Here is a 27,840-nt window from a genome sequence, read left to right on the forward strand (position 1 = left end):
CATTTGTGTAAAGGGATATACATAAATGCATTATGCCGCTTTTTTATGCAAATGAATCGCGTTCACTTGAAACTCTACACATTGCCTCTTGCTGTATCCCAGGAATTTTCGAACTTTATGGAACTAGTAAAAACTACGGGAGTTCAGATCGTTATGTGCCTGATCTCGAAAAACAGATTTGAAGCGAAAATAACTCTATTAGTAGAGGAGTCACCTTTGAACACAACATGCATAGTTCACTGCAAACACATATACTAAAAAAAAAAAAAAAAAGCCCTGTAGGTCAAAGAGAAAGCCGCATCTTTCAGCACCTCAGTTCATGAAAAAATAAAAGCTTTGAATAATAAATATATATTTATTTTTCAACATAATTAACCGGTTAGCTGTGGTGACTCTTTCTTGTTTTCTAACCAGAAAGGGAAATTTATCCCCAAAGTAAATATTTTCAAGAAATCACGAAACTTAAAGCCATAGTTTCTGAATGGCCTGAAGTATTTTGGTTTCAAGAAATTAACCACATGAAATTCAAGTGAAATAAGCGAGAATTGCTAATGGGGACTGGCCAATTTCTCAGTAAGATGACATAAATGAAAACGGGTAATCGCCTTGCTCGCAGATAAAAGGATTCACAGAGATTCACAACAAAATATGAGGTTGTTCGGAATGTGACAAGAATTAAAATCAAAGACGAAAGGAGGTGCTCATGTTGTCTTTGCTTTCAATTCTCATCACATTCCGAACAACCTCGCAATCTCTTACGTCGATGTAACGTCGCAAACGTTTATTGATTAAACGTCACTTAACACTTCTGCGAAATGGCTGCCAGTGATAAACGTGGCGATACGGACGAAAAAAAAAACAACTTGTAAATGAAACATCTGACAGAAGACTGTCACCACGGGATTATGCGTCTGTGAATGGGTCCTTATTTGGTTACTTCTTTTCGATGATGATCTTATCAATCTCGCTTTTTGTCTCTAGTTTTCCGTATTGTCTATACGCGATCAATTAATCGATGAATGCGTTGGCTGCGGGCTCGACACCTTCCGGGCAAATGCCTGGACGACGCGAGGTTCCTTATCAGTCTTTAGGAGTCGCATGGGAGGAGCAGGTATACCGACCTCGTAGGCTGCGTGCCTTATCGGGAGACGTGGCAGGGTTGTCCGTGTGACGGGGAAAGCTGCACACAGTCCGTCCCGACGACTCGGCCCAACGATCGCGCGCGCACAAAAGACACCGTTGCCGGCTGCACCTTCGTGGGAGGACGCGCCGTCGGGCGAAGCCTGTCAGCCCCTACGAGTCCGCCTTGTGAAACTCCGTTGCATCGCCGTCGAGACCTCCGGGTTAAAGTCGCAGGTGAACGGCCGCTTTCTGTGGGTACGTTTTTTTTTTTTTCACTCCAGGTTGCAACGCAAAAAAGTATTTACAGCCTGAGGTTGTAAGTTCTACCATAAAAGCGGAGATTGAGAGGACTATGGACAAAATGACCTAGCTCGCCGGCTCTATCATCTTGTCCATGGTCCTTACGGTTTTGTTTTTTTTACCTTCGTGCAGGCCCGTAAAATGATTGCCTACGGAGTGCGCAATAGTTTGACTCGTGTCCATTTATATCTCTTGGAACTAAAACAATGGCGAGTAATGTTGGAACTCTGAACCGCCCAAGGATTGCATACATGGAACCGACAAAAGATTGTTACCCTGTACGCAGTCTTTTTCAGGTGGCAGCCCACTGGCCACGATTGAGACTAGTATGATCGAGTGATGCAGTAAAATTTCACTAGAAAGTTTGTTGCACCATACGGTCGTACTAATTGCTAACTCGTAGCGTGTAGTCTGTTTCCTGGCAGTGGTTAGGGTAGAGGTGCCCACGAGAACTTCGTCTTAAACTTCTCGACTTAAACTTCGTTACAGTAAAGGCTCCTCGTAAAGGATTGAGAAGTTGACCATGAGCCGGTGTACATCCACGATTGACACTAGCCCCCCTTTTTCGGGAGCAGTGTTTAGCTTGGAGGCAGAGGGCGACAATTTTTCATTCGGTTGCCCACGTACTTCGTTTTGCTAGTTTATTCTGGCAACCGAATTATTTTAATAACAAATGACATTTATTCAGGTACACACAGATGGCTTGCATTGACGTCACATTAGCTGTCATTGTGGTAGCCTTGCTGCTGAGCACTTACCTTCTAAAGCACACATTTAATCACACCACCAGTGTTTTTATATGTTTTTGCGAGAACAAAGGCATGACCGCCACCATGGTGCGATGACGTCAGGTGCAAGTCGTGTTTACTTCGCCATCTCGGCATTACAGTAAAAGGGAGGAGGGGGACGTAACAAAACGAGAATGGTTTCTCACATGGAATACAAGTACATCACCTCCTACTTCGTTTCACCTTTTCTTGGACGCAGCTGACGCTACGAACTGATGGGACCAATTCCACAGCGTCAAAAAGCGCACCTACATGGTGTTCGTCAGGTTTCCGCACCTGTTCTGTCATCGCTGAACGATTCGTGTACAGTGTAGGGGCAGTGAGTTGCCCTTTTGACACTGTTTGACTGGTCCCATCAGCTTGTAGCGTCGGCTAAGCGTCCGGACTTGGGGGTCAACTCTTCGACGTCACGCCACTTCGGTGGCGCTGCTGTCGGCACTGCTTATGCACAGACGCCACATCTCGCGCTAATCTGGTTTCTGCGCACGCCCAGTGCGTACACTTGGCGTAAGCAAAAGGCTTGCTTGTTTGTATGCAGCGTGTTAGTGTGTAGACAACGCACGGCCCGCGCGTACCGCCGAGACGTCAGACTGACTGGCCGAAGCAGGGCCAGCGGAGTTCCGCCCTAAGAATGGCCAGAGAGTATTCGCATTTATTGTGAGAGAAGGAATCTGAGCTGGATTTTGGCAGCTAGGTGGCGCGCGGAGTCTGACGAATTTTCGGATAATGAGCTCGGAGGAGTGACTTGCCATTGAAAATCCTCTTCATTTAGGAGGTGCTTCAACGAAATTTGAAGTATACCCATTGTGTTCAAAAATTGGTTGAATATGATCCACAATATCCGTAAATGACAATCGCACGTTTTTATTTTGAGCCTGGTGGCTGTATTTTTTGTTATAAACGGCCCACTCTGGCAAGCGCTCGAAGAACAGCCAGCGGAGAGCATGTGACATCCAACGCAATCGTGACGTAGTTCGTCTCGGGACGAGCAAAGCTACTGCGAGGCTGGCGTCGAGAGGATGGCCTAGTCGTTCCAGCCACCGAAGTGGCTGCTTTTGTACGAATTTTGAGTGACGGGTCAATCTTCTATAATATTGTAGGGGGACAATAGTGACTTCTGGGACACACAAAAGGGATTCTCGGGAAGAGGAGAGATCCTCCTTCCCCTCTTTTCTCGTCATGGCCGGAGGCGAGACAGTTACCGTCACTAGCTGTCAAGGTTCCTAGACGGGCATTAGAAACGAGGCGTTAGAGACATCCACCAGGTGCTCTTTGCTGATCGTTTAATTCGTTTTAAAATTCCTTTTCGTGACTTTTTTTAACAAGATATTGGTGTGTTCGATGTGATACTGCTCCTTTAAACACATATAGACCAAAAATGAGCGCCGAAATTTCGTTGTAGTGTTCCTTTAAGGCCGATATACTACGGGGGCCAAACGTGATCTGTACAATATACGGTCCCGGACAAATTGGTCCCAAGCAAGAACCTAGACAGAAAGGACCCAATTGAATTTTGCGACATTGCTTTCTCCAACAAGAAGCCTTTCTCTCTCTCTTTCTTTTTCTCTCGAAAACGAGATATATGAGGACGGAATGTCAACTACATCACAATTTTCTGTATACAGTGCGCCAGCGTTTATAAAATAACACTTTGAAAGGGGTGAGCTACACTAACAGATTTTCTTACAAATTAAGAAAAAAAAAAAAAAAAGAAAGTAATTGAATGCGTTGTTTATCGCGAAGTGAGCTTATCATGTTTGCAGGAACGCAGCGAATCGGCATGGTGTTCCTTTGGAAAACAAAGTGCAGGAAGTTTGCTAGGCTCAGAAAATTCTTCCACGTTGCTTTCCAAGGGAACACACCAAAGAGGACGCATAGCGAATGAGCCCAATGTATGTACATTTAGACTCATAAATGTTATAGAGATGTGACATTGCGATGTGACACTGCATGACAAATCATACTCATACAGAGCTTCGCAAGTAATATTTATTTTGCTACAAACATCTGTTCCAACGAATAATTCGCTCGACAACCACCACAGATCGTAATTACTGGCTTTTCGCGTATTACGCACGTAATAATAAATTTATTTCAAAATACTTTATAAAAAAAAATAGTACGCTTCAACGCTTTATGTAATATAGAATGAGAATGTAAATATTTTTCTGGCAGCTTTATCATAAGGGAACAGTTCTTGGGGTCATGCACTAGTCCCCTTTCCGACTTTTCTCCTATTATAATGATGTTTGGAGTCAGCCGCATGCCATAAATAAAAGGGATTTGCAGACTGTTGAGGAGTATGATGCATTATTTTTAACTAATATAGTTAAACAATAGGTTTCATTAATCTAAATATATAGTGAAGGGCCGTTATATTGTTCAAAGCAGTATTAAGAAAAAAAATATTTTTCAAGGATAGCACTAAGTATTCCAAGAAAATAAATTGGGGCCATTTTTGTCCGCAAACTTTTTGTTCAAAGCAATCTTTTTTTTTTTTTTTTTTCGGTGTGTGTGTGTGGGGGGGGGGGGGGGGGGAAGGGGGGCGGGTATTTTGTCTTACACTTCGATGAACCACATTGTGCGTACATTCGAAATTTTGCTTGGTGTGAGCGAGTTGCTAAATAAAATAGGTTCATAATATTAAATACTTCGAAGAAAAAAAAAAAAAATTGCGCGAAGAGCATCCCGAAAACCCAAGCCAGGTGTGAGCCCGTATGCAATGCACGCTAGCGTTGCGCTCCATCATCTAGCAACAATGTAACGTGCTGCGAGTATACAGTGTCCTGGCACACACATCGTGCATGGGGCCACTTTTTAAGGGCCTGCGAGCGTCTCCGACAGCCGGCCCTTCCTTCGGCGCAAAGGCGGAGTCCAAAGCACGGTGTTCCGAACGAGTGGCGAGGCGATAAGGCCGACCTGTACACTCAATGCAGCCGCACATTATGTGTGTGTTTCTCGGCTTATCCGAACTTTTTTCGATAAGGTGACCTAGAAGACCGACACTGTCCTCTCTGGTGGGCACCGTTTCATAGCTGTTGCCTCATGTCGTCTTCACCTCCGACTTGAACCCGAATGACGCCGATATCTCGGAGACCGAGAAACGAGAATGTATCTTCGATAGTCGCAGCCTGAAAGGACATGGAAAGAAGAGGTGTTTAATTTCAGTTAACTAAAACGGAAACGTGAAGCGGTACAGGCGCGCAGGTATGAAAAAGTGGCGAAAAAACAACAACAAAACAATAACAACAAAAAAAGGTGCTGAGTTTTATTTTCCTGCACGCGTTGCCTTTTTCTACGTGTCGGCGGTAGCGCGTCACAAGTAACGGCGTCACGTGTTACGCGTTATTTTTTTCTGTAACGTAGTAATGTACTCGTTACATTTTCAAAGCAGTAACGAATAACGTAATTACGTTAGACATTTTCAGTAACGGGTAACGTAGTGACGTCACTCGTTACGCCTTTTTACAAAAATCAAAAATACGCTTCAATTTTTTTTTGTGTGTTTTTAAGCGTTAAGTCGTGAATTATTGCACTCATGACTCATCCCACGTGACTTCAAGACTTTGCCTCCCTTCTCACCAGGCAAACACTCCCAATTTAGAAAATCCCCAACACTCAAGCCCTTTATCCCAGTGTAAAAAAACTCGATTGTTTCATAATCAAAATGTAACGCAAAATAACGCGCGATCACTTTTGGTCGGTAACGTTAACGCGCTCCTTTTATTTTGATATAACCTAGGTCGATAACGCGTCCTTTTATTTGCAATAACGAGTAGCGAATTTGGCCTCTTTTTTTTTCGCCCTAGTTTCCCCTAGGTTTTGTTTCCCCCTAGTTTTTTACACCCTAAAAACAAGACATTTCTTAAGACGTCAGTGGCGTGAAGTCACCATCGCACTTAACTGGAGACCGAAAATGAATTGAATAAAATGAAATAAAAAAAAAAAATTGTGAACACTTACGCAACCCGTAAGGTTAAACCAGTGCTGTGCAAAATACTCAACAAAAGTATTTAAAATAAGATAGTAAATATCAATTCGAAAACGTATTTAGAGTAGTATTTAACTTACTTTTACTACGAACTATCTTGAGTGGAGTACAAATACTTTGAAAAAAGTAATTGAATTACATTCAACGATGCTCGGCAAGTAGGTTGCAAGCTGGTAATGTATGAATAGAAAAGTCAAAAGGGGGTGCTCTACTTGTGATGATTCCGCTAGGATCTTATGACTTTCAAGAAGCGACTTAGCCGCTGCCATCGAAGTTTGCTTTGAAGTATTTCGGGATATGCAACCTAATGGGTACCGAAAAATTTTAGGAACAAGGGGGACTCACGTACTCTAGACATGGGATTTGGTGTGCTTTAGTTTGGCGGTAGGCTCGGCTCATGATGCACTCCACAATAAGCTCATCATATGCCTTGGCGCGATTCGGCGGACTTGACACATAGTCCGGCATCGCATACGCCTAACATCCGAACTAGAAGTTGATCAGGCAGCCAGACTTGAGGACGAGTGCGCGAGTGAATGACAAACGTTCACGCACAGGAGAAACATCGGCTAGAGGACATTATCCTCTCTCACTGATTAACAACCAAGAGCGACCAAGAACGTCTCCCCAGCCAAAGACGTGGAGGAGCGCCTGTACCTCCAAACTGTCAAAACTATATTAGGAAGGCTAAGAGGGAAACACAAGTAACACAAGATGGTGTCCACGAAACTGCTTGCAAATCCCTGGCTTCACCGGGTGGAAAACTGGGTTGGAGGATTCTGAGAATGAAACAATGTGCGCATTCAAAAGGAGAGAAAAGAAACGCTTTTGAATGAGCTTGGGGTCCAAAATTAAGCCACAATAGGCACACAAGGGGCTTCGGGGAAGCCCAATTTAGGTCTCTGCAGCTCAATAAAACCAGCAGAAGCTAGCTTCCTTGGCCGAGGGAGTGTTCGCGCTCACTCGAAAACGTGCTCGTGCATTTTCATACTAGAACCCCCTAAACCGGCGATTTCCGAAAATGGTCCATTGTTACTGCATCAAGCGTTGGTATCACAATCTTCCGCTGACGGAACCACTCTAGCTTCACACAAAAGGTGAAAAAAAAAACAACAACAACAACAAGCGATGACATCACCAGCACTTTGCTAGCTCCAAGCGTACCCTATTGAAAAAACCAGCAAGAAAATCAAGCCGGTTTAGCTGGTTTTTAAGCTGGTTCGAGCTGGTCTAGGTGGTAATCAAGCTGGTTCAAGCTGGTTTGAGCTGGCACTGCAGCTGGGCAAGCTGGTACTTGAGCTGGTTCGATCTGGTACTGAAGCTGGTTCAAGCTGGTTCGAGCTGGTCAAGCTGGTCTTGCTGGGAGCGTGCACGCCAAGGTCGGCTAGAGCTGGTCGAACTGGCATTACTGGGAGCGTGCGCGCCAAGGTCAGCTTGGGCTGGGATGATGCCACGTCCTGTTCTTTGTCCTTTCGTTTTTGGAAGACGACCGGTTCCTTTGTGTGCGGAAAGGTTCCTTTGTGTGCGAGAAAAGAGAGAGAGAGAGAGAGAGTGGTAGGAACGGAGAATTTGAGACACGTTTGGGTATCTTGGGCAGATTTTCGAAGGGACGGCTGTGTCTACTTGACTACTAGAACGGCGGTGCAAGCGAAACGGAATTTGAGGAGGCAGCGCGCGGCGGTTCGTTCAGCGCGGAAAGAAGTCGGACGCCCCGACTGAGGCGTCGTTTCATGTCTTCTAAAGTGTATGTGTGCTCGTGAAGGACGGTGGTGCCGAGGAGTATCGCCAATGCCATCCAAGCCACACGAATCTCCTCGCCTCTGCCGACTACGCTAGAGGCCGCTTCGCCCCCATTACTGGCGAGACCTAGGTTTGCGTCGCTCATCCGTGTAGTATTTTTATTGTTATTGTCTGTTTTTTTCGTGTTTAGTATTTTTTGAGTTGAGAGATAAGCAATCTAGTGTTAATAGCATTGTTTGTTTTGCACCAAGAACAACTGTCCTTGCGTCGGTTAGTACTGTGTCAGCGCAGAGAATGTGTAGCATCTGAGCTCATGTGAGCAGGCCGCGAGTGCGAAAATAATAAATAGGATGCCGAGCTGCCTTTTCTGAAGAGTTTGGCTTGTTGATCCTGTGTATCAATTTAAACTAGTTAAACTGATGGGGAAGTCCAATAGCTTAACCAGCATGACCAGTTCAGCCAGCATGACCACCATGCCAAACTGGGCATGCTGGGGCAATAACCCAGCTTGAAGCTGGGACCAGATCAATCAGCATGATCAGCTTGACCAGCATGCCAAACTGGGCATGTTGGAGCAATAACCCAGCATGAAGCTGGGATGCTGGGACCAGCTTGTGATAGTTTTTCAATAGGGTAACGTGCCCATTCAAAGACAACTTTAAAAAAAGCAGTCAGGAGGACACATAAAGTCGGACGTATTAGTGATTATCCATTTCTTTTTTGGCATTCGGAGACGGCGTTTTGCTCGTGCCTTGTACCCTGCCCTGTGTTTGGTCGCTTGCCTATATAAGTCTGTAATCTGTTCAGATTTTCCCTGGAGTTTGATGACCCCTAGTTGCGTGGATTGTTACGGTGACAAATATTTTCGAAGGTTGAAAAATGCATTTGAGATACTGAGTACAAGATAGTTACAAATGTAATTAAGATAAAGTAACGAAATGTATTTGCAAGATACCGAAATTCTAACAAGTATATTTGAAATACAGTATTTTGAGTAAAGTTTTTAAGATAGGCACAAGGCTAGGTGAAACACAGCGACAGCTGAGGTGTGACGTCGGAGCCGCTAAGGTGGCATTTCGGAGCAGATGGACTGAAGGAACAATAAAGGTGCGATACCAGTGTCCGCTCCGTTCCATGGGCGATGCCATGTTTGTTTATGCTGACGTCATGACAAAGTAGGAGGGCTGCGCTTTTTTCAACACTCCGTTTTTTTAGAAAACTTCTCAGATATTCTAGTGCGAAAACGTCAGAAATGCACAGTCACGAAGCTCCAAGAACAACACCGATGCCAAGAGCGTTGTAAAAAGCAAAAAATATTGTTTTATGCGCAGCCCCTGTCTTCACAAGAGCCTATGTTTGAGATTATTATTTCCCATTTTTATCGCTGGGGGCTAGGATTTCGGACACTGGTCTATAGGCGTTTCGTACCGAGTAACACGCCTGAGGAAAGTTCCATAGCGTTTTGGAACCAATGAGGGTGTATTAAGTGGAGAGGATTTCAGCTGTCTGTGTAAGGGAGGGGCGTGCTTTCGTACCTCACTTCGGTACAAATAGCCACACGTGTTAAACGAAAAGCGTCGAATGAACAAGGACACGGAAGTAGGGTGCACTCTCAAATGAAAGGTTATTGAAACAAACACACACTATTAATACCATATTTCTGGCTTCGTTTAGAAAATAAACCTCTGTATCTGTCAGGTGCATTGACGGGGCACTAACGACCTTGCTTTCCCCTTAAGTTCTGATACAGAATGCATCGTAAAATTTTAAAGAAGCTTTATCTGCGTATCTCCCGTGAATTGTTGATTCAGCTAATTCTGAGTCAGATGGGCGCCTATGCACTGCCAGATTGCCCGGCGGGGACTGTTTTACTGACCTTACATGTTATCTTGCTACCATGCATGACAATGCATGTCATCTTGCTTGCTTGTTATCTTGTTATCAGCGGCCCGTGGAATGTTTTGGCGGAGTGCCGAAAGTGGCTCGCATCAATATAAAGCGCGGTCGACGGCGCGAAACCGCGAAGTTTCCCACTAAAAGCTATCACTGTAGAAAAACTAAGACATAATAGCATTCAGTCATATTTATGTGGGCCGAAAAGATATGGCGTATGTGTAATGGGGCATAAAAAACAATTGAATCGACACTATGGCGCAAAAGTATGTTTGAGCACAAAGAAAAAGACCAAGATATTAGTGAGCTTAGCATTCGCTGTAGTCATGTGTGATAGCACATATAAAGGTGAGACTTAAGCTGGAAACACACGTGAGCAAGAATCACGTCGCGTCGCCAAGCGGCGTAACCACAGGAACCGCCACCGACAGCCCAATGCCGTGCAGTCGCGTGACGGCGTCAGCGACGGTTGCTGCTATATGATTACGCTGCTTGGCGGAGTGATGCAACGCGAGTTTTGCTCACATGTGTTTCAGGCTTTTCCGCTGCAGTCAGAAGCGGCGAAAACGACTATCCCGAGATTACAGCAGATATTTTGGCGTCCGGCGATTCGGAATACTATACTCGTATGTACCACCAACGTCTACGAAGACGTGCAGCCAACGCTACGAGCTCATGGGACCAATCAGACGACGCCAAAAGCTCACCGTCATGGTGTTTGTCATGGTGTGTACGTGTGCCATCATCGCTGGACCAATTACAAACAGAAAAGTCCTATAGTGACTTGGCTTTTGAAGCTATTTGATTGGTCCCATTAGCTCGTAGCGTCGGCTGCGTTTAAACTTAGAGGGGCAGTGCAACGATTTTAATGTTGAAAGAATTTGCAGTTTGTATCTTTTATATTGTTGATCTAGGCACAAGTGACAAAAAACGCGTCACTTTACCCCGAAAAAAGTAACATTTCGCTACACAGTCGCAAATAAAAAAACGAACCATTTGGTGATATACGGCCGCGTGTGGAGGCTACGGGAACTACGCTGACACATCCATAACCTCCGAAACCCCGAAGCGCGCGCGCGCGAAGGCTTTTCCGGCCGTCCTATTCGACTCGCTTCCCAGCAGTACGAACGTAATTGCGCTAACTCCGTCGCTCGCCGCGAGGTGGCGATGTCCTCCAGTCGTAACAGACGTTTAGAAGATAACGCCCCACCTTTTGAATCAGCACCTACAATTATTACGAAGTTTATAAAAACAAAAATGGCGAAATCATTGCAAGGCGGTCGATTCTCACCGTCACACTGCGTATGCATCATACAAAAGAAAATCTGCACGCAGATCCAAACGCGAGTCACCACCAGATCTTAGCTTCGAATGCCTCATGGCAACGAATTCAATGAGAAACTTGGCTCGTGGCATTCGAACCACAGATATTGTGGTGACTGATATCTGCAGACTGTCTTTTGTCCAATGTATAAGCACTGTGACCCCGGCTTAGAGGTGCTTCTAGTAGAAGCAAACACCGCAATATGACCCGCGAATTTGCGTAATAAATACTAAAAATATTAAAAAGAAGGACAACGCGGACTGCACTATATTAGCGGCGAGAGGTTTCGGTGGCGACCTCGTATGGTTACCTTTCGTGACGTCATTACCTTTGCGAGCAACAAGTTCGATGGTGTTTGTAAGGAGCATGGCGGAAGCTTGAAATCATAGCGCTCTCAAAGCAACACTGTCAACACCGTCAAAATTGAAGTCCTCCCGTTATTCTTATTTCCGTCCATGAGAACTCCTTTGCTGACGTCATAGTCAGCATTCGGCCAATCGTGGAAGGCCGACCACCGTGACGCTTTCGATCACGCACGTCGCCAATAGAGGCGGAGCAAGCCGGCCGTGTCGCGGCGGTCGCCTATTGTTGGCCGCGACCTGGCGGTATCCGCCGCAGGAGCATCGGGCAGCAATGGCGACGAACAGCACGGCGGACAGTGTCCCCGTCGTGATTACGACGGAATTTAAGGCAGTTACGAGTTCGGAAAGTTCCTTCGGAAGCCGGTGCCGCCGGCTCAGAATCATCGCGAAGTAATAGCAACGAACAGCACAGAGGACAGTGGGCGACTAAGAATCCGGAAAGCTTCTTCGGTAGCCGGTGCAGAATCATCGGGGGGAAGCAGTGGCGATTAGCAGCACAGCGGACAGTGTTCCCGGGGTGATTACGAGGGGGTTAAGACGGTTACGAATCCAGAAAGCTTCTTCCGTGGTGCCAATATGACGAAGAGAAAACTGTTTCATGAATCTGGCCGCGTGTGCGACGTGAAGGAGGTCCGTTTCGACGGAGTAGTAGTGGATGTCACGGAGCGCCGTACTCTGCAAACAAAATTAAGCGCGCCCGCAAAAAAATTTTGTTGGCGTTGAGTGGACTGCGGTAATTATGTACGTTTATTTCTGAATCGGCTTGACAATAACTGGGCGATGTTTTTTCGCGCCGTTCCGCGATTCTCTTTACTATCTTCCTGTATGCTGATGGAAACATCCAACGGTAGGCTTAGGAGGGCGACCGCATTCCGCTTCTCGGTTCCTGTGAAGTATTTGCTGCATACTAGAGTTTGCCATCGGTGTCGATGCTGTTCCATCGTCGCTAGAAGAGAAAAAAAGTTAATTGTATTATTCGTCAGCAGCTTAAACAAAGCGCGAACTGCAAGGTAAGAAACACCACTAACCTGTATGGACGCACAAGTCGTACCCAGGTCGCGCAGTACTCCGCCTCGTACGGCTTCGAAGGGACGATGTAGTACTTCTTGCCGTGCGCGATCTTGCCGACCACGCAGCAATTGTTGCGGCTTTCTTGGTGCGGAATAGCCCTCTCAGAAATTACAGCGCTAACCCACTACAACGCACAACCAACGCAGCGACTGGCAGAAGATGCCCGATGCAACGGACCCGTTTGCCGCTAGGGGCGCCCTGGTCGGGGCTTGAATTAGATCCGCACGGTTCCTATAGTATCAGACCTCGTGCTCAGTCTCAAAAAGCTACGTCAAACAGCGGGCAAATAAAAAAAAAAACATATACAGCATGATAAGTTTTATTTAAAATATCATAACTTTTCTTTTTGTATGTACGGAGCTAATTTTTTTTTTGAATTTTATACGCCTTACAGATTGCAGTCAAATATATCAAAAGGTGCGCTTGTAGCGCTTGCCGCCACATGTCCAGATGAATATCTAAAATTAAATAAGCATCACAACCTGTCTATCTACATCCCCAGAGCAGCTGTTCACCGTTCTACCACAAGACACAAACATATGTAAGTAGAAGCTGCAGTAACTCGACGTAACACGACTTTTTTTTGGACTCTTCCCCGTTACGCCATGCTAAAACCACTGAAACGGCGAATTCAATGACTGGGTTGAGAGCGCCTCCCCGCGGAGAGACGCCGCCTCCTTCTCTTTTTTCCGCTTACGCCGTCTCCGCATGAATGGGACGGCCGGAGAAGCGTTCGCGCGCTTCGGGATCTCGGAGGCCATGACACGTCTTTGGGAGACACGCGGAAGTCAACAAAACCTGTCCTGCATGGGCCGAAGTCCCAAAAATCGTTGCACCGTCCCTTTAAAGGGCAACTCCGCTGAGACTTGTACGCAACGAGTTACAAGTAACTGAATAATCAATTACATTTTATTGTAACTTTTTAACGCTTCAATTTCGTTCTGCCGGTGAAGTTCGCTATAATTCAATTACTATTTTTCTGTAATCAATTATATGTTTCCGAAAGAGCTAACATGATTGAGTTGAGGTTTTTTACGTAAAAAGTCGCCCTGTCTGCCCGTGCGTCACCCGTCCATGTTGCATCAACGTTGTACACCTTTTTAACCCCTAAAAAACACAAAAAGAGCATACCAAGATACCAGAAAGATTAGAATGTCAACGCGCTCAGGGAGGTTTTGACTGTCGAGCTGTCGAGAGTGCCTCGTTTCTCGTGAACGGGTTGTTACGATTCGAGTTTGCCCAACACCTCATAGATAACAAAGCCGTAGTGCTGAATGAGATGGCGTCATGAGCGAAGGCCAACGCTGGTCGCAGATTGGACACGACGATTACGTCAACGTTCGGCTCCAACTTGACTCGAAGCCGAGCGCTGACGCAGCACTCGTTTCCAATCAGTGACCAGCGTTGGCCTTCGTTGGTGATGGAAAAATGTCAGCGCTACGGTCTTGTTTTCTAGGCGGTGTCGGTTTGCCGCGGCATAGACGACTGTGTTCTGCACCGGCCTCATTTAGCCACAACAAAGAAAAAAAGTAATGTTAAAAGTAATCAGTTTCTTACTGCCAATTTTTCAATTACTTTTGTGATACAGTAATTGATTAATGTGGTCAGTTACACATTTCAATAAAGTCATTGTAATTGTAATCAGTTACTTTTTTTCAGTAACGCGTACAAGACTGACTACGCTTAATTTTCGGTAGTAAGAGAAAAACGCAGTTCTCTTTAGAATCATCTAGAACGATCGTACGTCAAATATTATAAGTTATAACGTAATACCACCTGCAAGTTTATTAAATTGGCCAACCAGATTTGCGAGGAAAAAAATATATCTGGTAATTCAGCGGGTGACGTGCGGCGGAACCAACGCTGTGCTTCCGTTTTGGTGACGTCTGGAGTTGGGGAGCAATTTTTTTTCCCTCGGTATTCTCGAGCAGCGCACTCGGTGCAGAGTCACGTGATCCGCACTAGGGGTGTCGCGAACCGGCCGCGGTTCGAGGTCGACCAGGTTCGACTTTTTCGAACTTTTAGTGAAAATTTTGACGAACCTTCTATTGAGGTTCGACTCGTGTGCGCATGCGCGACAGTCTGGCCAGTTGGCTTCGGATTGGATGATAATGGCTAAGAGATGAATTAAGTGCAGCGCTGATTGGTTATTTCAGTTAATACAGCACAAAACAATTAAGTTATTAACTTCTTCAGTGATTAGAATTGGTTTCTTTAATTGCAACTGTTCATAAATTTAAAAATAACCCTTGGCATAAAATTTTTTTTCCAAACTTAGACATGCTTCTATAAAGGTCTGGCCACACTGTCCACAAAGTCGAACCGGTCGAAATTTGGTTAAAAGTTAGAAGGTTCGTCGAACCGGTTCGACCCAGTCGAACCCCGAAAGTTCGACCAAAAAATCTGGTTCGACAAAAGTTCGCGACAACCCTAATCCGCACCTCTGAGGAGGCGCTGCTTGGAGACATGCGTCTGGTCCTTCTTGTTTCTTCGCCGCGGTTCGTATTCCGATCTTCGTCACAGCATACGTGTGCACTTTACTAAGCTTCGCCTTCGACAAATCCCTACAAACTTTGCGAAAACTTGCCGGCTGAAGCAGGAGCGATGTAGTGGAGACGAGGTTTTTGGCAGCGCAAGTCAGCGTGGTAGATCACGTGATATTGTGTATCCCACGTGTGTGTCACCCACTTCTGACGTTGGGTGTACAATGTTGCCCGCCTTTGCCGAAATATTTTATTTTTTATGAAACAAAAGACGTAGGGTCGTTCATGAGTGCTTTTCACAATGAGATTATCCGCCTGAGTTGAAACGTGGTGGCGCCAGTGTGCAAATGGCCCTTAAACACTTCCGGCTCTGAACTAGACGGCAAAAGCAAATTGTTGTGTGTATGTTTTTACAGCCGGAAGTTAGTCTGCCTCAGTGGGCGTCTGGTGTCTCAGCTGTAGATGGGCAATTTAGCCAGTGCGATACAACCACTAACCTGGGGTCTTTAACGTGCACCACGCAGTAGTGATACACGACCGCACGCCCTTACGATGCTCATCCAGATGGAAACGGGCAAGAGCGGGGATTGAACAACTAGACGGCGGGTTTTTGCAGAATTTGCGGGATCAAATCTACGCGCCCTTTCCACGGAACGTTAGATTTGAGCGCTGTAAGACGTAAGAATAACACAGTAAGACGTCATTCACTCTTATGGTGAAAAAACGAAGCGTAAGAAATGAGGAAACATACGCGGACCGAAAATGTGCCAGGGCTACCCGATAGATAGCGCCACTGAGTTTGTGGCCACACACAAAAAGGGTTCGATGGCATACTTTCCGAAATTGGCGCAAGTGAAGTCACCGGAAGTTCGGTGCTAATCCCTGGAATCGGGCGTCTGCTGGGCTTCGTTGTGCATTCAATCAACGTTTTGGTTCGTGCTTTTTTTTGTGTGTCTTTGAGTGGTCTTTAAGAATCCCGTTTTTAATTATATTTCGAGAATAAAGCATTTGAACGGGGGGCATATGCACGCTTCATCAGCTTGAAGCTCAAAATTTTCACCTCGACTGGCTTCCCAGGAGACTTCTCGGGTCTGCATGCGCTGTTACTGCAGGCTCACTTGAGATGACAAGAAAAGAAAAAAAGAAATCCAGCGCCCAGAACGCTGTTCAAACGAGCACTTCGAAGAGTTGAAAAGCCTGTCAAGCACTCACTTCCGGGACAAGTCAATTACTTCCGATAGTTTCATACCTGTTTGCTCAATGAGCCATGCAGCCCCCAAGTAGAGATCAGTTGATTATCCACTATCTCGAAATTTTCGAAGTTGACCGAAGTTACTCTTTAGGCTGAAACGAAATATACATGACAATGCTAAATAACGATAGAAAACAAAATGTTTGCGAGTACGTCTTCTGTTTGTTTATCTGGGGCACGGTGGTTATCGAGGATATATCAGCCCATGTTTATCAGTTGGCGTGATGTGAAGTGACGCTAGCTTTTCATGTTGAAGAAGATGTTAATCGCAATACGCGCTCATGGAACAGTGCACAAGGAAGCAGTAGCAGTCACGCGCGCTACGTTGTCAGTATTCGTCTGTAGAGCTCGCACCGAACATCGCCAAGTGAAGATGTGGTTCTGCTTTCCATTCTGCCCACCGGTCCCGTCTGGTCTCCAAGAGGTGGACGACATACCTTTATCTTCTGACAACGGCGTCATCACCCAGGAGGGTGACAGTTATATGCTGGTGGAATACTCCAGGGACGTAGACCGCCGCCTTGTCCCCTTCTACCCACCTGTGCCGGAGCTGCCCCGGTGTTCGCTCTGTGGCATGGTTCCCTCCAAGCTGTACAGCGCCGACACTTGCAGGCACCTGTTTTGTTATTATTGCCGCGTACGGTCGGCAACGGGGTGCCCGTTCGACGGCGCCGTCCTGACCTCAGATGACCCGGATATGACGCCAGCCGTCATGGTCTCTGGGTGCCTCGTCCGCTGTTGGAACCACACGGAAGACTGCAGCTACGTCGGACCCCTTCTGGAAATGCCGGCTCACTATCGGACATGCCCGCACTTCAGCATCTGCTGCCAGAGTTGCGGCGAAAAAGTGAAGATGATGGATTTGGTGTTGCACGCCTCAAACAAGTGTACCACGAATATGTCGGTGACCCTCAAGGCGCCGATAACTTCGAAAGGGTTGCCGCCATATGGGGCCAACTTCCTGGCGCCTGAAAGCGTAGACAAAGTGCGCAAGCCGCTTACGAAGAAGGCGGACCATGTCTGGACGGTCGGGCCTTACTCGAAGTTGGCCACTGGAATCCATCACTTCAGGAGCGAACCGTTCTATACCCAGACCGGTCACAAAATACAGCTACAAGGATGCATAGATGGCATAAAGACCGTCGAACTGAGGGCGGCGATCCACTGCTTGCCGAGATCCGGAGGGAAATCTCCAACGAAGCTTCCGAAAAGCTACACGTTCCGATTGCTCGGGAACAATCAACAACCTTCCGGTTCCGTTGAAGTGATTTACCCGGTTGAAGGGTTGCCGATGACGTTGAAGACCTCCATGCCGCTGATTATTGCGAGAATGGACAAAACAGAGTTTAAACAGAAGTTCTTAAGTGATGACAGATTTGTGGTCGAGTTCAGTGCTATGCCTTGATTTGGCGGTTGTTTGTGTGTACCGACACATGCTTGTTGGTAAGCATACAGTTTTAAAGCGATGTTATTCTAATGTCATGGCATGATTTCGAAAACCAACTAGAACTGCCAATGAAAAAAAAATGCATGATAGTGCTTGTTCAAAATTAGTTTTAACGTGTCAAGAATAAAACCCGATTCACGGAGTACCGTTCGTCTCTGTTTTACTACGTTGTGAGGATTGCATCAAGTTATGAACCTCAAGACCATGAAATATCCTTGCTTCATGTGAAGGAATGTACAGCCTCCAGATTCTTAACAATACCGGGCGAACGCACACCGGCCGGTAAATGAGCGCCTTAGCGCAACGTGAAACAGCAAGTCAGCGAGGCTAGACCAGTCTTGGGCAGTAACTAGTTACTAGTAACGCGTTACCGGTAACTAGTTACTTTTTTCGGTAACTTTTAACTGTAACGCGTTACTCTTTAATACTGGTAACTTGTAACTGTAACACTGTTACTTTTTTATTGGGTAACTGTAACTGTTTAGGCCGTTACAGTTACTTTTTACTATAAAATTAAAATTCCTGGCTGACAAAAAAAAAAAGAAATTGAACAAACAAAAAAAATTGCCTCGTTTTGCCCACGACGGACCATAGACGAGACGGACGAGCGAGCACGAAACCGGGAGATTAAGGAAGCGGCGCCTGCGGTGGTAGGGGAGGCAAACAATGTGTGTTTCACCGACTTTGGCTCAATCTTCTTCTGTGGGGACCGTCTGCGGGTGTCGGTGGTCATGCGACATGTCTCCGAGTATTCCGTCTGGGCTGTGTCTGCCCTTCCCCCTCTCCCTTCCTCTTTGTCAGATATGTCCGCGCTGTACGTCGCTTTTACACCCAGCCGGTCGCCGCTCCCTCTTCGCTATGAGTTTCCAAGGAAGCCGTCCCCATATTAGGCGGAAAGTCGGCGCTTGTTTAACTTATTCTTTCTCTTCGGAACCGCTCGAGTAAATTGCCTTTCCCGCTGACAGCCCCAAGAAATACTCCAATAGACGTTTTGTTGTGGATTCTCTGCAGTGCTCCAGCTGAAGCGATTACCCGGAAAACACGTGTTTTTAAGAGAGAGAAATTGCTGTTTTGAGGCGCGTGTGCGGACTGATCTTCCACAGTTGGCGTTTGAGACAGAGGCGCCGCGGTGGTCGTCGTACACACGTAGAGCACCAGAAGGCCTCACTTTGTCTCCTTTCCCCCTATATTCTTCCAAAGCTGTTTGACCTGCTATATTTAAGCCTGCTTTCGAGTATATCCCATAAGGTAATTATGTGACCATCTGTGTCCTCTTTGGTTTCGGAGTGAAAAATAAACGAAAATGTTCACTGACGCGGGAGGTCCATCTAACGCAACGTATGTCCGAAAGCTTGTACCCTGTCGCCTATTGGTGAAAACTTTTGGGGGCTGAGCCACGTGCGGGAATGCGATTGGTTTGCGCAGAGGCCAGTTTAACCAGACGGTTCAACACGGGGATTCCGTCAAGCGCGCCGGCTGAACGCCTGTTCAGCAAAGGACGCGATGTGTTCGCCATCAAGAGAGGGAAGCTCTCCGATGACAATTTTGAAAAACAGTTGATATTAAGTTATAACAAATATTGCAAATAAGTTATAATCGTTAAAATTCTGAAACGACGAATGACACAAAAAAGAAGCACCCTTCGGTTTTAATGTTTTCTAATTTCTCAGCAGTTCATCTTTCTTCTCACTACAGTGTAACAAATAAAATATTTTTTTTTGGTTTATGGTTTCTTGTGTCCAATTTTGGTACTGTAACGAGAAAGTAACGGCGTTACTCTTTCTGCGGTAACTGTAACTGTAACACGTTACTTTTTTAATCCGATAACTGTAACTGTAACAGAGTTACTTTTTCCCCCTAGGTAACTGTAACTGTAACACTGTTACTTTTTACTGGTAACGTGCCCATGACTGGGCTAGACGTGTGCCTTCTGGCACACTCGCGTAGTCTCGCTGACCTGCTCTTTCACGCCGCGATAAGACGCTGATCTACCGGCCTGTCGGCGTTCGCGCGATATTGTTAAAAATTCTGAAGGTTGTAGCTAGCGCTGGGCGTTGATTAAAAAAGAAAAAGATTAACCCGATTAGTCTCTACCCTTTAATCGATTAATTAATGGATTAATCGGTTGCGTTGACCATTGGGCATAATACTTAAAAAAAAGTGTCAAAACGACTCATTTTTATTTGAACTATTCTAATGCGTGAGCATTAATAGAACGCTCGTTATGACTAAAACCCAGTGGCCTCTTTCGTTTGTCAGCGCCGGGGAGAGAGGGAGAAGGAGGGGAAGAAGGTGGCGCTGCGGCGCCCCCATTGGTCCGAAGCGCTGACGTCAGCACGTGTCACCCTCTCCCTCCCCCCCGTCGCTGACAAACTGACAGACACTACCGGGTTTTCGTCAGAACGAGCGTTTTCGTTTTCGTCAAAGGAGCGTCGCACGTCTGGCGCGGAGCCAGAGAGAAGGAGGCGCCGCGGCGCGGTAGAATGCGGGGGTGCTCAGTTGCCGCTCTGCCGTCGCCGGTTGTTCTTCGCTCTGGGTTTCCGTAGTAGCGGTGCGTGGGTTGTGATATGTGTGTGTAGTTAAAACGATGGATTACGTTCCCCCCATGAGTGACATGGATGCAGTTCCTTCAACGAGTGCTGTGAATGTGGTTCTTTCCACTAGTGATATGGATGACCGTATCCAAGGGCGTCGGCCTACACTGACAGGGAGTACAAAAAGGGGTGAAAAAATTACAGGAAGATTCATTGTTGGATTATTAAGGAATTACCTTTGAGAAACACCACACACGTCCCCCTTTGGGAATCGCTAGCACTGACCCCGTAAGGAGGCCAAAACAGAGAAGTGAAGGTGTCAGTTTTAGCGTTTCCCAAAGGGAGACGTGTGCGGCGTTTTCCAAGGGTCATGCTAACGCATTCTCTAAGAATTCACCAATGGATATTTCTGTAATGTTTCACTATATCAACAATGGCGAAATGTGCAGCCTCATTTTAGACTTCACGCTGTGCCGCCACAGAAACTCCGCAACTGCGAGTTGCGAAGCTCGCGTTCTGCGGGCGAGACAAAAAAAAAAAAAATATGGGTCGAACCTTTGCATGTCTTGGTTCTGCACGTTAGTACTGGCAGTGTTGGGTAAAGTACATCTAAAAGGTACTTCAAGTAAAGTACAAAGTAAATGAGGCGTCATGTACTTCAAGTAAAGTAGCAAGTACACTGGGTGCAATGTACTTGAAGTAAAGTATTATAAATACAATGTACTTTCAAAGTAAAGTAGAAGTATTTTAACACGGTCTTTCATGATGCGCTTTCATTCCTCTATACAGTGATTTTTTTAACTGGTATGCATTGCCCAAGTGTAGGACCTATATTCAAAAACAGGGGCGAATATCTGATAAAGTCAAGTGGCCAGAGTGTAGTTATTTTCAGGAATGGAGCCAAATTCAGAAGTCCCTCTTCTGAATTCGGCGCCGCTTGCACTGGATTGTTGCACCCAAGGGGGTTAAATGTACTAAGAGATAGCGTCAGCCCGGTATCTTCCGAAAGCAATCCTCTCATACAGTAGTGTACTCTCCTTAATAAAAAAAGTGAGTTTGCAAGTGAGCTGGTGATAATTATTCGTAATGTGATACCTGAGATTGGGGTGCGAAAATATCAAGAAACTTTCAAGTCGAAGGAAAAAACAAAAGAGAATGTCTCAAAGCATTGTGACGTTCTCATCTGTTGTCTTTTTCTTCGACTTGAAATTTTAATTCTTCCGCACCAGTCTCAGGTGATACATTATGATTAATTTTGCTCTCCTAATATTTTAAACCTCCTCGCTTGCGCTGACCAACCGAGAAGTAGCGAGAGTTCAAAAACCTACGGGAAAGCCACTCCCAGAACAAACGGAACGGTGCATCGTCTGCTCACGTTTCTGGTGAGAGTAGAATATCTCTCCAAGTATTTCTTTGGAGTTGACAAATCATCATTTCGTGATACAAAATTAACAAAACCAAATTTGGGGTATGTACTTTGAAGTCGGGAATTCTACTTTCCTGGGGAAGTTCCAGAAAAAAATACTTTACGTAAAGTACAAGTACGTACTCAGAGAATGTACTTCAAGTAAAGTACAAGTTTCCTAAACCTACTTGAAGTAGCACTTTAAGTAGAATGCACTTACAGTACTTTTCAACACTTGGTACTGGCAGCGTCATGCAGAGGCAGTCTTGCCTTGCGTGCGATATTTGGCATGTTCATGCTCGAATCGATCGAAAATGTACAGCTAGTGAACAGTACAACATTCTTCTTGAATTTGAAAAACACGAAATAATAAAACATGTAGGGACGAAGACAGACAGTACAGTTCTTTCAACTAGCAACCAGCATTAATGATGCCACCCTCAGATTGAATTTGATTGGATTCTGTCGGATACACGTTTTTGTAGAAAAACAACAACAAAAATCTCCAAACTATTAACGTAATCGAAAAAGAACAGGCAACGTCCATTGCCTGTTCTTTTTTTATTTTCTTCTCCGCTTTTTCCGTTTTCTAGGGTCGTCCTTTTCGGAGGCGCAGTGGGGGACGGCGGGTGTATCACTGGAGCGAATGTTAACCTCCCCCCTTACGACACTTCGCGGCGACAGTCTGCGGATGCCTCATTAAACAATATTAACCAACCTGGCCCCCCTACACGCCGCCTGGCGGGACCCCGCCGGCGGCTCAAACCCCGCTGTCCCCGTTGCACCTCCGAAAAGGGAGTCCCGTTTTCCTGCCCCAGTCTCAAGTTTACCATCATGTTCGCTAATTACGTCGCGTCGTGTACAACAAGACCAGTCGGAATTAGACCGTTTCAAACCTGGCATAATTTTATAGGCCAGCAAATTTAATAACTTTCCCCACACTGCCCTCTAGCAGCTAAAGCCCCTTGATAGGGTGCGCCGTTGTTTAGAGGTCGACAACTAGCATAGACGACGAGGCGATCGAAGTGCGCAGGTACAAAATGGCATCTTCCGAGTTCATTGTGCTGCAAAACGCCGCCATATTTGCCCTAGCCCATCCACTGCCACGTCAGAGCCAAAGAAAGTCTCGCAACTTGCGAAAAACCACAACAACAGGGTGCACGTTCTTCATCGCTTGAATAGCAACGGGGTAGAGGAATTTTAAGACCGGTAGGATAAGAATAAATAGAGGTCTGCCAGTCTTTCATCCGGTGAGTTTTTGCCCAGGGCGAAAAGTTTTTCGGAGAATGTTTTGTCGTACCGCCGCCAGATGACAGTGCACCTCAAATTAAGACAACGAAGCGTTTCTCATAGTGCTCGGCAACTTTGCATGGGTACCGCTCTGTTGGTATCACGTGACCCTGCCGCCATAGCTGACCTTCAGTTTGCAGGTTCTCGTCAGTGCAGTGCGTTTTGTGCTGTGCCCGTTCCCACCAGACCTTTATTTCCATTTTTGTTTTCTTTTTTGTTGTTGAAATTACGTGGTTTTAAATGTTCGTACACTTTTGGCCTCCGCTAACAATCTTAATTCATATATTTAACCTAGCGAGTAAATTTTACTTTTATTTCGAATGAAACCGGACTGACCAAAGGATCGACGGTACAAAAATATTACCTGAATAATACTTTATTTGAAATGATAGTCGGAAATTTTTTAAAACTCGCATCAGCATACCGTAACAATCCGACCGTGTAGCGACGCTTGAGCTATAAGTTTCCGTATCGACAAGGTGGAATTAACTTCATAGGCGCAATGTTGGCAGAAATTCCTTAGATTTTACTGAAATGAAGCACGATGTAGCAGAAGTGTTACACACCGTGACAATGCTTACAAATCTGCGATCTTCGGTTTCTCGCATCTATTTGCATGGCTTCACGTGAAAACTATTAGTGTGTTGGAATAAACGCATGTACTCGGCAACGATTCCTTGCGTAAAAATTAAGCGCAGTGACGGCGTCCAGCGTAAAGAGCGTAAATTAGACATATCGCTTGCGATTAACGGACGCTGCTGCACGACTGAAGTAGGGTTACTTCGATGGTACAGCCATCGAAGTATCAAATTAATAATTGACGCCACCGTAGTGTGCTCTTTTCGTTGGAGGATCTGTGCATTAGAATTCGCACTAAACATAAACAGCCTATAGCTCTCCGGCGTGGTCTAGTGGCTAGGATATCTGGCTTTCACCCAGAAGGCCCGGGTTCGATTCCCGGCGTCGGAACGTTTTGTTGTGATGGTGTTCACTGGATTTCGTTACTTCATTTTAGACAGCCCGTATAGGGAGTATTCACTGGCGGCGATATCCGTGTGCGCTGCTGCTGAGCGCGTGCTGACGGCGAGCTTCCGCAGTCCTTTTGGAGCGTGCATTTAGCAGCATCAAGGTTGTCGGTCTTAGCAGGAGCATGCGCTCTAAACATCGCCCTCAAATATGGCGTCCAGTGAATACTTCCTATTCGCTTAGGATTGGCCGGAACAAGATATTTTTTCTTGTTTTGAATGAGGTTAGTTTATCGGTCCATTTTTTCAACATAAACGCAATAAAGAGCGGGCTCATACAGGCTTTCGACTATCACCTTTGCTCTTCAGAAGTGAAATCGAAAATAAATAAAAGCAAAGCAATTTAGGTGTTGATGAAAAGTGAGACGCGAAAAAAAAGGGGGTGGGGGATTTAATAGATGTAATTCAAGAGATAACCGTGACACATTACTGGAACTAACTAGTATATATGGAGAGGAAGGGGACTGCTTGGGCCTGAGCTTTAGTAGTAACAAGTCTGGAGTAATGGTGTTGAACGAGGAAAAAAGGGAACCCCTCAAAATGAATAGACTATGTAGAGAAATACAAATATCTGAAAGTACGGCTCAATGAGGGAAGGAAACACTTAGAGGACCATAAAAAAAATATGTAATAAGAAAAAGAAAAATAAACTTTGGAATTATGGAACTCGACTTTGTGGAATATGGAATTATAACAGATAAAAAGTGGTCAGGGGTGTATGGAAAGGAGTAATGGTGTCATGACTGTCTTTTGGCAATGGGGTACAGTGTATGGGATCAGAGGTTCAATAAGGATTCGAACAAACAAACAAAGAAGCGTGGGCAGGTCCACATTGGGAACGCATGGGAGCACACCAAATGAGGGAGTGCAGGGGGACATGGGTTGGTCGTGCTTTGAGAGCAGAGAGACAATCAGTAAATTGAAATTCGAAGAAAAATTAACTGAAATGGATGATAGCCGGTGGGCACGGAAAGTATTCAAGTATTTACATATACAACGTTTAAGCACAAAATGAACAAACAGAACCTGAAAGCTGACATTTAAATATGTGCACACTAGTGATTGGGCTGAGCAAACCAGTAAGGAGTGAAAGAGGCAGAAAAAAATGTGGGAGGGAAGAATGCAAGAAAAATAAGCTTTAACAATGTACGGGTCACAAAAAAAGTACATAAAAAAAGGAAAATGTGTTTGATAATTCACGTGGAAGTTCTTTGCTGTTCGAGGCGAGAACGGGGGTGTTACGGACAAAGACGCACAAGGCTAAATGTTAAGAGATAGACATATTATGTGCAGTCTGCCATTGTGAGAGTGAGATGCTAGTACATTTGGTTTTGAAGTGAACGGGGTTTCACCTCGCTTTTCCTGAAGGGGTAACGGATCTGGCGAGGGCGATGGGTTTTGCTGTCGAAGATAAAAGAATAAAGGAGGAAAGGAATACAGTCACAAAAAGGAGGTTAGGAGATTGCTGGAAATTATCCAGGAAAAATTGAACGAAGTAAAACTAACTAGCACAGCTGGCCGGGACAGGCGGGGCAGAGGGAAATTGGGACTCTCTCTCGCGTGGCTCCGGCCAAAAGTTTCAACCCTGCATCAAAGTGATGAACTGGCCAGTTGGTAACAATCAAACATGGTTGGTGAAAATCAGCTTTGAAAAAAGGTGACAAAGAAAGGAACAGCTAAACTCATACCTCAATTTATTACTTGAAACGATAAGAAAAAAAGAATCACATATCATATAATCAGATAGTAGCCTTACACACAGACACACTCGACATTCCGGCTGCTGGTTATCAGGCAAACAGTGACTTCACATTACGTAAATACTATCCGGACCAGCGGCGTGGACTTTCCATTTTCCCGGAAAAGGGGGGGGGGGGGGGGGGGGGGGGGGCGGGCAGGCTGGCTGAGAAGTTCTCCGGGAAGGTGGGGGGGGGGGGGGGGGGGTGCTTTTCCGCGCAATTTTTTTTACACCAGCAATTATCAGTAGATTATTTTAGGGGGTACATTTTACAGCGTATGTATATCCCCATGTGTCCGTCGCTGTGTGCGTTATTTTGTTTGCATGCCACTACTAGAAGCTCATTACATGGCACGTAAACGTAAACAGCGTCTCGGTACGGATCATGGTCCGGGGGGGGGGGGGGGGGGGGGGGGGCTCTATTCCTCCTGGATCTCACCAGGGAGGGCACGAGCCCCGATGCCCCCCGTAGTCTACGCCTATGATCCGGACACTTAATTGAAGATGCCACGAACGTCAGCTCTTTCTGGGACAACGCAACAGCTGACTCGCTTACACCACTGGCCCCCAAACATGAAATCTAAAAAGCCTCCATAATTTCTCTCGTGACCTTCTCCCTGCGCCCTCACACGACCCTCACATCAGTGAACGCAGGCTGACACAAACAATCCCTACAATGCAAAGAGAGAAGTCCATTCACCGTTGCTCTGAATAAATACGCATGCTCTCGAAGTCTGTCGTTCAGACACCTCCCAGTGTGCCCAACATAGAACTTTCCACACGACAAGGAAATTCGGTACATAACACGCAACGCATAACACAAACAGTTTTGCGTTTTTTTTTTGTTTTGTTTTTTGGCGGGGGGCGCTTTTCTGCTCTTGCGCGGACTCTAGCACAAATTTGGCTCATTTCTTGTGGTCCTGAGAAAACTACAGGCACTACAAACCGACTTCCAACCTTTTAGAGGTTGTGGGAAACCCGGTGGATGTTCAGGACCGCAACCCACCATTCGCCTTTTGTCAAAATCAACACTCCTCCTCTCAACACCCTTAGCCTCTCTGAAAAATGAGCGCGCCATCTCCGTCAACAAAGCTTGCGGGAACCCCATACCCTGAGTCACTGACCCGAGACAAGAAACTGTTGTTCATCATGTGTGGACGTGACTTCACCAGGGCCGAGCCAAGACACGAAACCGTGATGCCCCTCTTCACCACTTTTGAATGGGCTGACATAAAGTCTAGAATTGCTTTCTTCGACCGGGGTCTACAACCAGGCACAACGACGTCGGTGTTTTCTTTCTTTTTTTTTTTTGCCCGATTTTTTAAAGGTTGTCCTGGCGATAGTTAGAAAAAGGCAGCGACCGTTAAAACGTCAGCCGTCAAAATATCTCAAAATTATTTTGACATACGTCACTTCCGTAAAATGTCAAAATAATGGCTTTACTATTTTGATGTCCCCCGTCAATTCAGCCTCTGCAGTCGTGTCAGCCCTGCAGCCGTTGCAGTTGTACAGTTGTAGTGGTTGTGGTCGTTTCGGTGGTTTCGTCAGTTTCGCCGGTTTCGTTCTGTTTAGTTTCTAATGCTGTCATCTGTGTTGTGTTGACGTGTTGACGGAGTCATCTGTCGCTGTATCGCATGCCTAAGAAGATTCTGTCCTACGTGGCACTGGAAATATCTTATGCATCATGTGTGTGCTCGACTAGCTCGACAGTTGATCCCACAGTGGTTGATCCTTTCGGACGTGAGAGGCCCCGCGGCGATGTTCTGAGCCCTCGCTCGTCATCTCGACACGCGTCTCACTTCTAATATTGAATTCACAAGAAGGCGAGCTGAGCATCCCTCTACCTTGTCTGCACGTAACTAATTAAGTGCGTGCACTTCGTAACACTGACGAGTTGATAAGGATAGATAACTCGGCGAGTTGGTGAGAGTTCATGTTGAAAAAACAGCGCGACTAAGACGAGGACACAAAGAGACGAAGAGAACACAAGACAAAGTGCTGACTATCAACTGGTTTGTATTACACAATAAGGAAGAACGACAATGAAAGGAAAAACATGGAGTCAAATGTTCGCA

General features: G+C 45.8%; 1 protein-coding gene and 1 non-coding gene across 5 annotated transcripts in view; both read left to right on the forward strand.

Moving 5' to 3' along the window:
- Positions 1 to 1,010: 1,010 nt before the first annotated feature.
- LOC8028084 (calcitonin gene-related peptide type 1 receptor) overlaps positions 1,011 to 27,840 on the forward strand; it is a 71,153-nt gene continuing 44,323 nt past the window's right edge. Inside the window, exon 1 of one of the 4 annotated variants that reach the window (XM_029995523.4) lies at positions 1,011 to 1,377. The gene's annotated coding sequence lies outside the window, so the exon portion shown is untranslated. The remainder of the gene's footprint in view (positions 1,378 to 27,840) is intronic. The other 3 variants (XM_029995521.4, XM_040503833.2, XM_040218340.3) reach the window with 3 other exon arrangements.
- On the forward strand, positions 23,900 to 23,971 carry Trnae-uuc. The gene has a single exon. It is a non-coding gene; the product is annotated as a tRNA-Glu (tRNA).

This window comes from Ixodes scapularis, unplaced genomic scaffold (assembly GCF_016920785.2).
Source record: "Ixodes scapularis isolate PalLabHiFi unplaced genomic scaffold, ASM1692078v2 PGA_scaffold9__187_contigs__length_104089568, whole genome shotgun sequence".
NCBI classification, from domain to species: Eukaryota; Metazoa; Arthropoda; class Arachnida; order Ixodida; family Ixodidae; genus Ixodes; species Ixodes scapularis.